Below are 12,983 nucleotides of genomic sequence, written 5' to 3' on the forward strand. Positions count from 1 at the left end.
TAATATCAATTTAAGAACTTAGGATTTGGTTGGATAACTTTTTTTTTTTATAAATACTTTTAGGAGAAAAAAAAGTCTTTTCGTAAGATAAAATTAACTTATATGTAAATTTAATGTTTTTTTCATAAAGAAATTACTTTTGAGAAGCTTGTATGTATAAAATAACTATTTTGAGCTTTTTTTATATGTGGAGAAAAAAGATAAATATATAAATCTATTTGATCTCACTTATCCAAGTGAAGTGGGTCAAACTAGTGAAGAGAAACTCATTATTTTTAGTGAGAACAACAACCATTAAAGAGAAAATAGAAGAAGCAAAGTCATCCCCCATATTCATTAGGTAACTAACATGTATTGCAAGCAAATATTTTTTCAATGTTTATTGAGTTGGGTTGATTTTTGGGCAAGTTTCTAGAAACTGGATTCTTGGTTTTTAACCGTTGAATCCATGAAATAAGGTATAAAATGAGAGAAAAATTGTTTATAGCAACAACTTTATTTTGGATGTTTTTCATTTTATTATCTCATTTGTTAATATTAGTGCTTGAGTTGCTTTGATTAACTGAAACTTGAAAATACTATTTGACACACTTATTGAAAACTTGTGTCCTTATTGATCCTAGTTGAACTATTTATTTGATTAAGACAACTCTTGATTTTTATTCTAACATTGAAAGATTTCTATATAAAAAATCTCTATGTCCATTATGCATTTTGTATTTTGTATTTTTACTTTATTTTTGTTGGTGCTTTCATTTTTATATTCTGGCAAATTGGTAAAATTTTATTTTTCTACTTATTCCTTTATTATTGAGTTGTTATTATATCGACTTTTTCTTGTCAAAATTAGTTTATTTGTAAACTAATTTTATTTTAATTTATTTTAATTAATTAATTTTTTATTTTTTATTCTTATCTTTTATAAGTATTTATGAAAAAAGTTTATCCTATCTGCTATAAGGCACTAAACAATTAAATCATCAATTAGTCTTAACAATAGGACATTAGAAAAAAATGAAAATTACACGGACTATTAGCATGTTTAATGTTTAGTCTTAGTAAGGAAAATTGATTTCAATTTTGGTTAATACAATACAACATATTATTATTGAAAAAATCAATTTAACGTGGTGACTATATATACAAGGTAAGATTCGAACCACCTTATTTAAATGTGAGTCAATAATTACTGCCAAACCAGGTCCCCTAATGTTAGAGAAACTACTAAGAATATATTTGAATATGCGTTTTTTTAAAGTAGGTTTTCACTTTACAAAGAAAAATTGAGAAGCTACAAGGTTATTACTTTTTAAGTTGAACGGGCTCATGAGGAAAATCGCATTTTAGGTCACACTTAAATACAATACTTGAAGTACATGCCCCCATTGCACATAGAGAAAAAATAACTTGAGATTAAGAAATGAAATGATATTGGCTTGATGTGCAAGCCAAGTGAAAAAATGCTTCAAAGATACAGCACTTGTCTTCAAAGATACAAATATTTCCCACCACACTAATCACAACCGTTCCCTGGAAACAAGTGCTTCTGGTTCTCGTTGTTCTCTTTCACTCACAATGTCTGATTCGTTATGTTATGTTACATTTCCTGTTTTTGCTTATTCCACTGCTGTATCGCTAAAATTGGAATTAGGTTTTAGCTCTCTTTAGTAACTTGCTTAAACTGCAAAGTTCATGCTTACATCTCGCTAATTCACTTGACTAACGCGGCTTGTGTGCTCATAAATTAATCGAAAGTTCATCCTCTCGTTGTTTATTTAATGTATGTTTGGGAACAGAGCACGTGTGTTATGCATTTTTCAAGATTTTAGGTTTAGAGTTGAGGCTATTTCTTAGAGGCTCTTTTTATGGTAATCAAATTGGACTTGGAGTGACCTGTACTTGAATGTGAAATGTAGTTGAATTATGATTTTAAACTGAGAGAAGCTTAGCACATTAGTTGGTGGTTAAATATATACATGAGGTTGATTTGTGGAAAACTTTATATGCAGACCGTTTATTAGTTCATGGCAAAGTCAAGGCAAAAGTTATCAAATCAGGATTCTTCGTTGTCTCCAACTGCTGCAAGATCAAGGGAGTGGGATGGTCCAGCTAGATGGATGGAATACCTTGGACCTGAAACGACATCTCCATTGTCGTCTAGTAGCACCAGGAATATCTATCATGATGGGCAGTCTCAGGGCACAACGCCATCCCAGTCACACAAGGGTATTAACATGCAGTGGGTTGTTCAACTCACTGAAGTTGCCGAAGGTCTTATGGCTAAGATGTATAGGTTAAACCAACTTTTGGATTATCCAGATCCCATCAACCATGTATTTTCAGACGGGTTTTGGAAAGCGGGTGTGTTTCCCAACCATCCTAGAATCTGCGTGTTGCTCTCTAAGAAATTTCCAGAACACTTCTGCAAATTGCAGCTTGAACGTGTAAGAACTGATGTCTGATATGCTTTACATTTTGAATGTTGATTATGGCCGCCGCAAATTTCATCATTTGGGAAGAAAATGGATGCAGATAGACAAGATTGCTTGGGATTCATTGCAAGATCATGCGGAGGTTCATTTGCAGAGTCTGGAACCGTGGGTGCAGGTGCTATTTTATTTACCGCTTTTTCCATGTGTTTCCAATTCATAACCCTTAAGCAGTTAACTGAAGCTTTTTGCATTCTAGTTGCATGCCCTCATTAGACACAAAAACTTTCTCATCCCTTCATCCAAGAGCTTAAGCTTTTAGGTTAACTGGTTCATGACACCTCATCTCTTGACTGATTGGATTAGTTTGAGTTATTACAACTTGCCATATTCTACTTGTCAATATCTTTCTTCACTCAACTTATCTGCATGAGTAAATAGGAATCTGAAATTTTGTAATTTGCAATTCATTTATAGATTTTTTTTTCTTAGGAGGAATGGTTGGAAAGAGTGAAAGAGATGCTGGAGCTTGTACTAAAGTCTAAGCATGTAGTTTAGATTTAAAACCTTTACAAAACAAGGTACTGTAGCACACACAATCAACTAGTATTGAGACCCATGGGAATAGTTTTACTCAGTTGAACCATTATATTGTTGAACAAAAGTTTTAAATAGACTACCCATAGATACACCTAAAAACCAGTTATGACTTGCAACTTATCCAAATCTTTTTTACCCTAATGATAGTATTTGCTTTATTTATAACAAGATAAAAGGACAAAAAACTCCTGCCAAGTGCTAACATCTATCCCCGTTCTATATTTGAAGATTATGCAGCAATCCTAATGTTCTTGTTTCATGTAGAATCCACCCCAATACGTTATCTTAAGTTCCTCAGGTTTGGCATGCATTCTTTGTTTCCCTTGCTCTATGGTTAATTCTCTTAAAATCTTAAATTTGGTGCTTTTGCATGTAAAACCCCCATTTTGAAGTTCAAGCTTCTATCTTGACTAGATTTATAGCAGACATCATTTATGAATGTACTCTCTTTACTTTTACATGACTAATTCTTTCTGTGGCTTTGGCCCATGGTGGTTTCGTGGGAGTTGCCACTGTCAATATGAAGTGTGATTTGATAACCTTGCTGCATTTCTAGTGTTCTTGTTTCTTTGTGTTTTTTATTTTATAATAGGATAACTGTTCCTTCATCTGTTGTACCTAACTAGTACCATATAAATAATATTTAACATAGAATACTCTAATATTCTGACTGTTCAGGTTTTAAGTAACACAAACAAGGATTTATAACTTGATGCTTTATGTACTAAGACAATTTTCTGTCATTGATGAGGAGATCATCAAAAGTTGATTAGGAAAAGGTCCATTTCACCTTTATGTTTTGCTTTGCATGTATTGTTTTATTTGATCGTTCTGTGGTTTATGCCCTTAGGATTTTCCCTTTAGATGCACATCATCAGTAAAATATTAGTTATATAAAAATTGAGCTGTTTTGTGCATTCTCCTGTTGTTGACCTTTATGAGATAGATTATAATTTGTAGGTTTCATTATCTATTTAATTTATGATTTTGATAAAAAAATTATCTTTTTTGGTGTCATATATGTCAATTAGAACTAGCTTGCATATGCTATTTTTTTTAGATTTTCAATTCATGTTACCTAAACTTATACAGTAATGATTCTTTTGTGTGTGCCAGCTACTTCTTGACCTGATGGTGTTTCATGAACAAGCTCTGCGACTTATATTGGATCTGAGCAGTACAGTAATTACCTTGTTGGTGAGTCTGCATATTGTTACAAGGATCTTGAAAGTGGTTTATACATATAACATTATATGAGATATGCCTAGCCTTCTTTCTTCATTTGAGTCTTGATGCAGAAGCTTTCGTCATTGATGAACATGGAACACCTGTGCTAGTAAGACAAAAAAGTGGGGAGTCTCATTAAATTTTCCTAAAAACTTGTTCAAATTTTATGAATGCATTTAATGTGTCATGCATTAAATAAAGAATAGGAAATGGGGCATAGTGAGTTTATCTTTAACCCTTTTTAGTTCTTTCATCTGAAATCATTACTTCAGTGAAATGGTTTTAACAGATGTCCTAACATTGGAAATAAACTAACAAATAATTAGTTAATAATTTCTGAATCTCTCAAATAACTTGGCAGTGTTTTGCAGCCCCATCAAAATTCTCTTATACTACATGCATTTATGGATCTCTTCTGTTCCTTTGTGCGGGTTAATCTTTTCTCCGAGAAGGCAAGTTAATTTTCCCTCTTATTTTCTTGACCTTTTTATACTTAATGTAAAGCTTTTATGTTATTAAAATAATTTTTGTGGTCAACATACATGAATGTAGTTATTTCTAAACCAATTCTCTCAACAGATGCCAAGCAAAATGTTGCTACAGACCTATAACCTTCTACATGCAATGTCAAGAAATGAGCGGGATTATGATTTTTATCATCGGTAGGAATTTTTTATGGTTTATTTTTTTGAATTATTGGCTGTTTCTGGTAAACAATAACTGATAGGCATGTGTGTGTGTACATACACATATGGACATACCATGTTGTATAATCCAGTTGTTAAGAAAAAGGATTTTTTTTTTTCATTCAATCCTAATTATATATTTCAAATCCTAGTCCATTGTACAAAGAAAAAACACACAAACTAGTCAAAATTGAGAGTTTAAATTGAAAAAATTAATCCCTAACCGATGGAATTGATAAATGATAATGAAAAATGGATTTTACACCAGCTTTGATATGAAATTCTTTTCTATTATTTTTCCCTAACCATTGTCACCTTTATTTTTTAGCAAATAATTGTTTATCATTTTAGTTCTTATATGTTTCCTTCTCTACTTTTCAGCTTGGTTCAGTTCATTGACTCTTATGATCCACCACTAAAAGGCTTACAGGAAGACCTAAATTTTGTGAGCCCTCGTATTGGAGAGGTTAATCCTATCCTTTCATGTATGAATTTAATGTATATAATTGTCAAGTACACATAGTAAAGAAGAGGAATATGTTTTCAAGACTTCTATTTAATTCTTTTCTTCATGATTCTGTCTTTTCATGATCAAATTGAATTTATTTTCATTATCCTTTCTATGTTTTAGGAGCTTCATTAGTTGGTTTTAAACCTTGTGGAAGTATGTGAAAGGTTTGCTTTTTATGGAGATGACTGAGTTTGTGATACTTTGATGCATTTGCTTGGGAGGGACAATACTGTAATGTTGAATTATTAGGTTATATCACTTGTTCCACATCATTTGCTTTGGGATAGAAACTGAGTATTTGTTTTCTTTGTCATGTCTTGTAGGAGTACAACTATCTATACAGGAATCTTCCACTGCTTAAAAATTGTCTTCCACAGACTCTTCTCTTAAATGTTAGATATATAAATAAAACCATCTCTGTTCCTCCATCTTACTGCATCGCCTCTAGGTTAGTTGGTCATTTGACATGGTATTCAAGCCTCTTTCTCCAAGTGATCAGGAGTTTGATCGTTGCCTTCCCCATTCTTTATAATTAAATTAAATTTCAGTACAAGATAAAGGTTTTGCATTCATTCTTTATGTTGCAAGTTTGAATGGATATTGCATGGAGAGGCTTCTTATTGATAGATAAAAACCATGTTGGACCTCTACTTAATGGCTCAAGCTTGTAGAAGGTTTGGTCCTTAATATTATATAGTACCAAAATTTAACTAGTCATTTCAGCCGAAGTCACATTGTTGGTGTGGCCTCCATCTTTTGGTTCCTTATAAATTAAAACTGAGACCTAGTGAAGATTGCATAAGGCGTCTGATTGTTGTAAAATCTCAATCATTGTTGCTGAACGGTGGCACAATGGCAGATTTTTTCCAACCGCCATAAGCAATTTGTGAAGGGAGGCCAGCTATGGCGGGGCCATAGGCTGCAATGGTGTGTATATATGGTGGACTTTTTCCGTTTGGCCATATTTGCCATCTGCCATTGATAACACTGATCACAATACAGTTTCCGAACAGTATATCTTCTGCTTCCAGATTTATCATGATTTTCGTCCATGATAAATGTATCCTGTTACTTAAAATTTTTTCTAATGAATGAAATATGTTCTCTAATGCAACCAAAGAAGATTGAACATTATAGCTCTGTTTTTATACTACAAATGATATTTTTTTTATGTAAAGAATGGATTTCTTAGTTACTTTCCTTTATGGGTGAAATGCTGTATTTGGCAACTTGTTAATATGTTGTTGTTAAGTTATTGATAAATATTAACCTATATTGGAGATGTTATTATGATTTCATTGTTTTCCTTGATTCTTTTCTAGTTTCCTTAGAGATAGCTCATTCTAATCCCTAAACCTTAGGAATTGATTATATAATTCATGTATATAAATATTGTATAGTATGTGATGTGAATATAACATAACACAATTATTCACTCTCAAGTATTGCCATTGGAGGTTTTGATATCTTTTTTCAGGTGTTGGAGGCTGTGGGTCCTATTATATTTCTATCAATAGACACAAGGAAACTTAGAAATGAGGGATTCTTAAGTCCATATCATCCTCGGTACCCAGACATACTCACAAATTCTGCTCATCCACTGGTAATGTTAATTTTGTGTTTTTAACCATATTGATATTGACATCTTGGATTGATAAGTTATAATTACACTGAGGTTCTTTTTTCTTTAAACCCTACAGAGAGCACAAGATCTAGCAAATGTAACTGCATATCGAGAATGGGTGTTATTTGGGTATCTTGTCTGCCCTGATGAACTGCGTCGTGTCACTAGCATTGATATTGCTTTGGTATAGTCCAAGCTTCATAACTGTAGTCATATACCTATAATGCAAAGTTTTTATTTGATTTTACCACATATGGAGTGTACCGAAATTGTTTGTTTTTGCTTGTTTGTTTTTACTAAGGCAAAAACACAAACATGTATATATAATTGTTGAGATTTGAACTGGTGATCTTTTAAACAAGAAGGCTTTAATACAATGTTAGATAGCATATTCTCTTAAAGTTTAAACTTTAAAGAAATGTTCCCAAGTCCCAATCATGTATGTTAATATTAGTAGTAGATAAAGATATGGAAAAAGTTCCCATCTGACTCATCTATGGTCCTATTTCTTATGCAGTTGTGTTCTCTTTATGCATGTAGTGATGATACTTAAGTGTGAAAAAAGCAATATGGAGCATTGTTTTTTCTGGTCTTAGGGCATGTTACACTGGTATGAGATAGAAATCTGGGTAGGAATCATATATTGAACAAAGAACAAAATCTCAGTTTTGTACTCAATGAAAGTGCAAACTGAGAGTTATCATTAGAAAGTCAATCACAGAGGAATTAGAGAGATTCTGGACTCTTTTAACTGTCTTTCAATTCTAGCCCACAAAGACCCTTAATTCTCTCGCCCTCCGAGTTCAAATAGTAACCCTTTTAACCAATTGCAACAAATCCTCCTAATTAACTCAACTAACATCTGTTTACAATTTTCTGGCTTATCTTCTGGCCCACTCCTTATCTTAATAAACTTTCATTTTAGGTCATTGAAATACTTCACCCTTGTGACACCCTTTGCCCCTATTAGAGAAGAGATTATATTAATAAATACCTTTATTAGTTCTGTTTTAATATTGCATATCTTTTCTATATCTTTTCTGTATCTTTTCTGTTTTTCTGTTTACTGTTACCAACTCATCAAGTTGGCTAGATTGTTAGGTCTATATATGTAAGTGATATCCCACAGATATCATTATCTTATTTTCTAATCATAATACAGTCTATTGATTTTCTCTCAACTCTCTCTCTCATATGGTATCATCGTGAGCACGGTGAGATCCGGGTTTCTTCTCTCCCAGTTTGTGTGGCTTTGCCTTTCGCGCCCTCTTTGCGCGCTGCCTCTGTATCTCGCGCCTCCTTCGCGCGTTCTGTTTTCTGATTCACGCGATTCCCTGTTTGCTCGCGTCCTCTCTGTTCGACTTCGCAGCGCTGCTTCGTTTGATTTCTGCTCGCACTGGTCTTGCGCGTCTTCTTGTGATCTTTCTCTCTGATTTGCTCCAATGGCCTCCGCTTCCGCAACCTCCAACAATTCTGTCTCGCACACCTTCTCGCAATCTGTCACATGCAAACTGGATGACAGGAATTTTTTAACTTGGCAGCAACAGGTTACCGCGGTAATTCGCGCACACGATCTGGAACGATTTGTTGTCAATCCCAAAATCCCGCTGAAGTTTCTTACTGCTGAGGATCGTGATGCCAATGCCATCAATCCCGAATACACTGTCTGGGATCGCAAGGATTCTCTGCTGTTTTCCTGGCTTCTCACAACACTCTCCGAACCAATTCAGGCTCGTGTTGTCTCATGTCGTCATTCATATCAGATTTGGGACATGGTGTTTCAGCATTTTCAGTCACTCACCAAAATCAAAGCCACACAGTTATGTTTAGAGCTTCGCACCATCAAGAAAGGCACAAGATCGTGTTCAGATTATCTCCTTCGCATCAGTACTATTGTTGAGACTCTTGCTTCGATTGGCAGTCCCGTTTCGCCTAGAGAACATGCTGAGTGCATTCTTGGTGGTCTCCCACCTGAATATGACTCTCTGATTTCAACTGTCACTGCGTTTATCAGCCGTGATGACATCCTTTCTCCTACTGAAATTGAGAACATGATTCTTGCTCAGGAAGCAAGACTTGAACAAGCAAAAGCTGCTGTCGTCCAAGAACCCCTATCCATCAATCTTGCTCAAGCCACTTCTGTCCCAACTGGTGTTCCTAACGTCAATTTGGCTTTCCAGCAACCCCAGATGTCAAACCTTTCACCTAATACTGTTCAGAATTTTTCACCTCAGCCCCAAGCTGGCTTCAATAATCATGGAGGACGTGGTCGTGGATCTCGTGGAGGGCGAAATCGTGGGTCCACTGTTCAATGCCAAATTTGTCACAAACGTGGACATGAAGCCTCCACGTGCTATCAGCTTTCCCATAGTCTATCCATGGGTGGTTTTCGGTTGCCTTTTCATTCTTTGTTTACTCCTTACCCCACCTATGGTCCCAATTCTCAATCTGGGTATGTGCCTCAGCACCCTGGTCCTAGTGCTGCTCCATACTATGGAACTGTTAATATGCTTGGACAGTCTGGTCCTGTCCCATGGCCCTCTTATCCTTTGGGTGGCTCCTTTTCTGGTCCTGGTATTCCACCTCCTGGATTCACCTTTCCTGCAGTAACCTCCAATCAGTCTAGCCATTCACGCACTGCTCCTCCTGCTCAACATGTTCATGCTCCTCCAACTCTTAACACTGCCACCGCATGGATCCCAGATTCTGGTGCTTCTCACCATGCAACCCCAGACCCTCAATACCTTCTACAGAGCGCTCAATTCACTGGTGCAGAACACATTGCTATGGCCAATGGCCAAGGTACATCTATTGCCTCAATAGGTTCTAATATGTTTCAGTCCCCTATGCATCCCTCCAAAATTTTGTCCCTCAAAGACCTTTTACTTGTTCCCAGTTTAACCAAAAATCTAATAAGTGTTTCAAAATTTGCTAAAGACAACAATGTCTACTTCATTTTCTATCCTCATTCCTGTTTTGTCAAATCACAGGATTTGAACGAGACTCTTCTTGAAGGGAAACTTGGTGAAGATGGTCTCTCTATCATTTTCACCCGCATCTGGCAAAGAAGAAATCCTTCACTGTTGACATTGAGCAGAACTCAGCCTTTCCAAAATCTGATCCTTGTATTTTTCTTTCTGCAAAATGTAATCATGGTGTTTCAAATACCTATAAACAGTGGCACTTACGGTTAGGGCATCCTCATCATGATTCCCTAACTAAAGCTTTACAAACTTGTAATATTCATCTTCCAACTATTAATAAAATTTCTGATTTTTGTGACTCATGCTGTATTGCCAAGTCTCATAGACTTCCTTCTCAACTATCTACTACTGTTTATTCCAATCCACTTGAACTTGTTTTTCTAGATGTTTGGGGACCTGCATCATTAGAATCTAGTTGTGGTTATTTGTATTTTCTAACGTGTGTAGACGCCTGCACCAAATACATGTGGATTTATCTCCTTCGTAGAAAATCAGATGTGTATTCCAATTTTCAAAATTTTAAGGCCCTGGCTGAGAAACAATTCCAAACACCTCTCAAATCTGTTCAAACGGATGGTGGAGGTGAATTTCGCACTCTAATTCCATTTCTTCAACAAGAAGGCATTATTCACAGACTCACTTGTCCCTATGCTCATCATCAAAACGGCACTGTTGAACGAAGACATAGACATGTCGTTGAACTTGGATTGGCAATGCTTCATCATTCGGCCTTGCCACTAAAATTTTGGGATCATGCCTTTTTAACTGCTACCTACTTAATCAACAGACTACCTTCCTCCTCTATTGAATTTCAATCACCCTATAAATTGATTCATAACAAGGATCCAGACTATAAGTTTCTCAAGGTTTTCGGCTGTTCCTGTTTTCCATTACTCAGACCCTATAATCAACACAAAATTCAACCCCGGTCCGAAGAGTGTCTATTCTTAGGATACTCACCTAGTCATAAAGGTTACAAGTGTTTAAGCAGATCTGGCCGAATCTATATCAGCAAAGATGTGATCTTCAATGAAGACAGATTTCCCTATACTGATCTCTTTATTTCAAAAAATCAAACCTCTACCCCTGCCACCTCTGTCTCTATTCTTCCCTCTCTTGTTTGTTCACACAACCCACCGTCCTCTCCTGTGATATCACCTGCCATCTCTGCCAGTTCTGGTTCCTCTGAGTCTAATTCTTTTCCCTCTTCTACACCTGACAGCACTACTTCCCTTACTGTTTCATCCTCTTCAAATTCACCTCAGCCACAACTCTTAATGTTCACCCTATGACTACTCGCTCAAAAAATGGGATTGTTCAACCCAGAATTAACCCTACACTTTTGCTGTCCAATGTTGAACCAAAAACTGTCAAAACTGCTCTTACTGATCCCAATTGGCTTGCTGCCATGCAAGCTGAAATCACTGCTCTACATGCCAACCGTACATGGACCTTAGTTGAGTTACCTCCTGGCCGAAAACCCATAGGCTGCAGATGGGTCTTTCGTATTAAAGAGAATCCTGATGGCTCCATTAACAAGTACAAGGCCAGACTTGTGGCCAAGGGCTTTCATCAGCAACCTGGTGTTGATTTTTCTGAAACCTTCTCTCCTGTGGTTAAGCCTGTCACCATCCGGATTGTTCTCTCCCTTGCTGTAACCTTTCAGTGGCCACTTCGACAACTTGATATTAATAATGCATTCCTCAATGGAATGCTTGAAGAAGACATTTACATGTCTCAGCCTCCCGGCTTCATTGAACCCAGCAATAAGCATCTTGTTTGTAAACTACAAAAGTCTCTCTATGGTCTCAAACAGGCCCCCCGTGCCTGGTTTGACAGATTAACTTCTGTCTTGCTAAAGCTTGGTTTTCACAAGAGTAAGTGTGATCCTAGCTTGTTCATTTTTTCTACTCCATCTGCCACTATTTACATGCTTGTTTACGTGGATGACATTATCCTCACTGGCAATTCCCCCTCCTTGTTGCAAAAGTTCATTGATCATCTCAATGAAACTTTCTCTCTCAAAGATCTTGGTAGTCTAGACTACTTCTTGGGTATTGAAGTTAAAACACTCTCTACTGGGCAGTTACTACTATCTCAACACAAATACATTTCAGATCTTCTTACCAGAGTTAAAATGGAAGACTCTAAGGGAATCTCCACTCCTATGATTGGTGGTCAGCAACTTGCTAAAACAGGAATCTCGTTTGATGATCCTACTTTGTATAGATCTGTAGTTGGTGCATTGCAATATGCAACAATTACACGACCTGAAATTGCCTTTAGTGTCAATAAGGTAAGTCAGTTCATGTGCTCTCCAATGGAGGAGCATTGGAAAGTGGTCAAAAGGATACTTAGGTATCTCAAAGGGACTCTTAAATATGGTCTTGTTTTTACTCCTGCTCGGTCATCCTCCTTCTTCAATCTTACTGCCTTCACTGATGCTGATTGGGCATCTGATCCCAATGACAGGAGATCTACCTCGGCTGCCTGCATTTATCTTGGCCCTAATCTAGTGTCTTGGTGGTCTAAGAAACAACTGCTTGTTGCAAGGTCAAGCACTGAAGCTGAATATCGTGCTTTAGCTCAAGCCGTCACTGAGGTCTTGTGGATCCAATCCCTTCTAAAGGAACTGAAAGTTCATCTAAACACTCCTACAGTGCTCTGTGATAATCAAAGCACAGTAGCACTGTCTCACAATCCTGTTCTACACGCAAGATCTAAGCATATGGAACTTGACATCTTCTTTGTTCGAGAAAAAGTCATCAGTAAAGCTCTGGTTGTCTCACATATTCCTGCTCAGCATCAATATGCAGATCTTTTAACCAAGGCACTGTCTCCCAAGCGTTTTCTGTCGCTGCGTTCCAAGCTCAATGTTGCTGATCCATCAGATCTGTCTCATCCTCCTTGAGCTTGTGGGGG

General features: G+C 36.5%; 1 pseudogene across 1 annotated transcript in view; it reads left to right on the forward strand.

The window, feature by feature from the left end:
- The first annotated feature begins 1,342 nt into the window (after window positions 1-1,342).
- The window catches only part of LOC109805580 (protein NAP1-like), a 49,114-nt pseudogene continuing 37,473 nt past the window's right edge, over window positions 1,343-12,983 (forward strand). The window contains exons 1-8 of the transcript XR_014432574.1: window positions 1,343-2,444; window positions 2,533-2,607; window positions 4,146-4,226; window positions 4,628-4,708; window positions 4,836-4,918; window positions 5,324-5,408; window positions 6,931-7,056; window positions 7,154-7,261. The product of XR_014432574.1 is annotated as a protein NAP1-like (transcript). The remainder of the gene's footprint in view (window positions 2,445-2,532; window positions 2,608-4,145; window positions 4,227-4,627; window positions 4,709-4,835; window positions 4,919-5,323; window positions 5,409-6,930; window positions 7,057-7,153; window positions 7,262-12,983) is intronic.

The sequence above is a fragment of the Cajanus cajan genome, chromosome 3, assembly GCF_000230855.2.
Source record: "Cajanus cajan strain Asha chromosome 3, NIPB_CcT2T_4, whole genome shotgun sequence".
Lineage (NCBI taxonomy): Eukaryota > Viridiplantae > Streptophyta > Magnoliopsida > Fabales > Fabaceae > Cajanus > Cajanus cajan.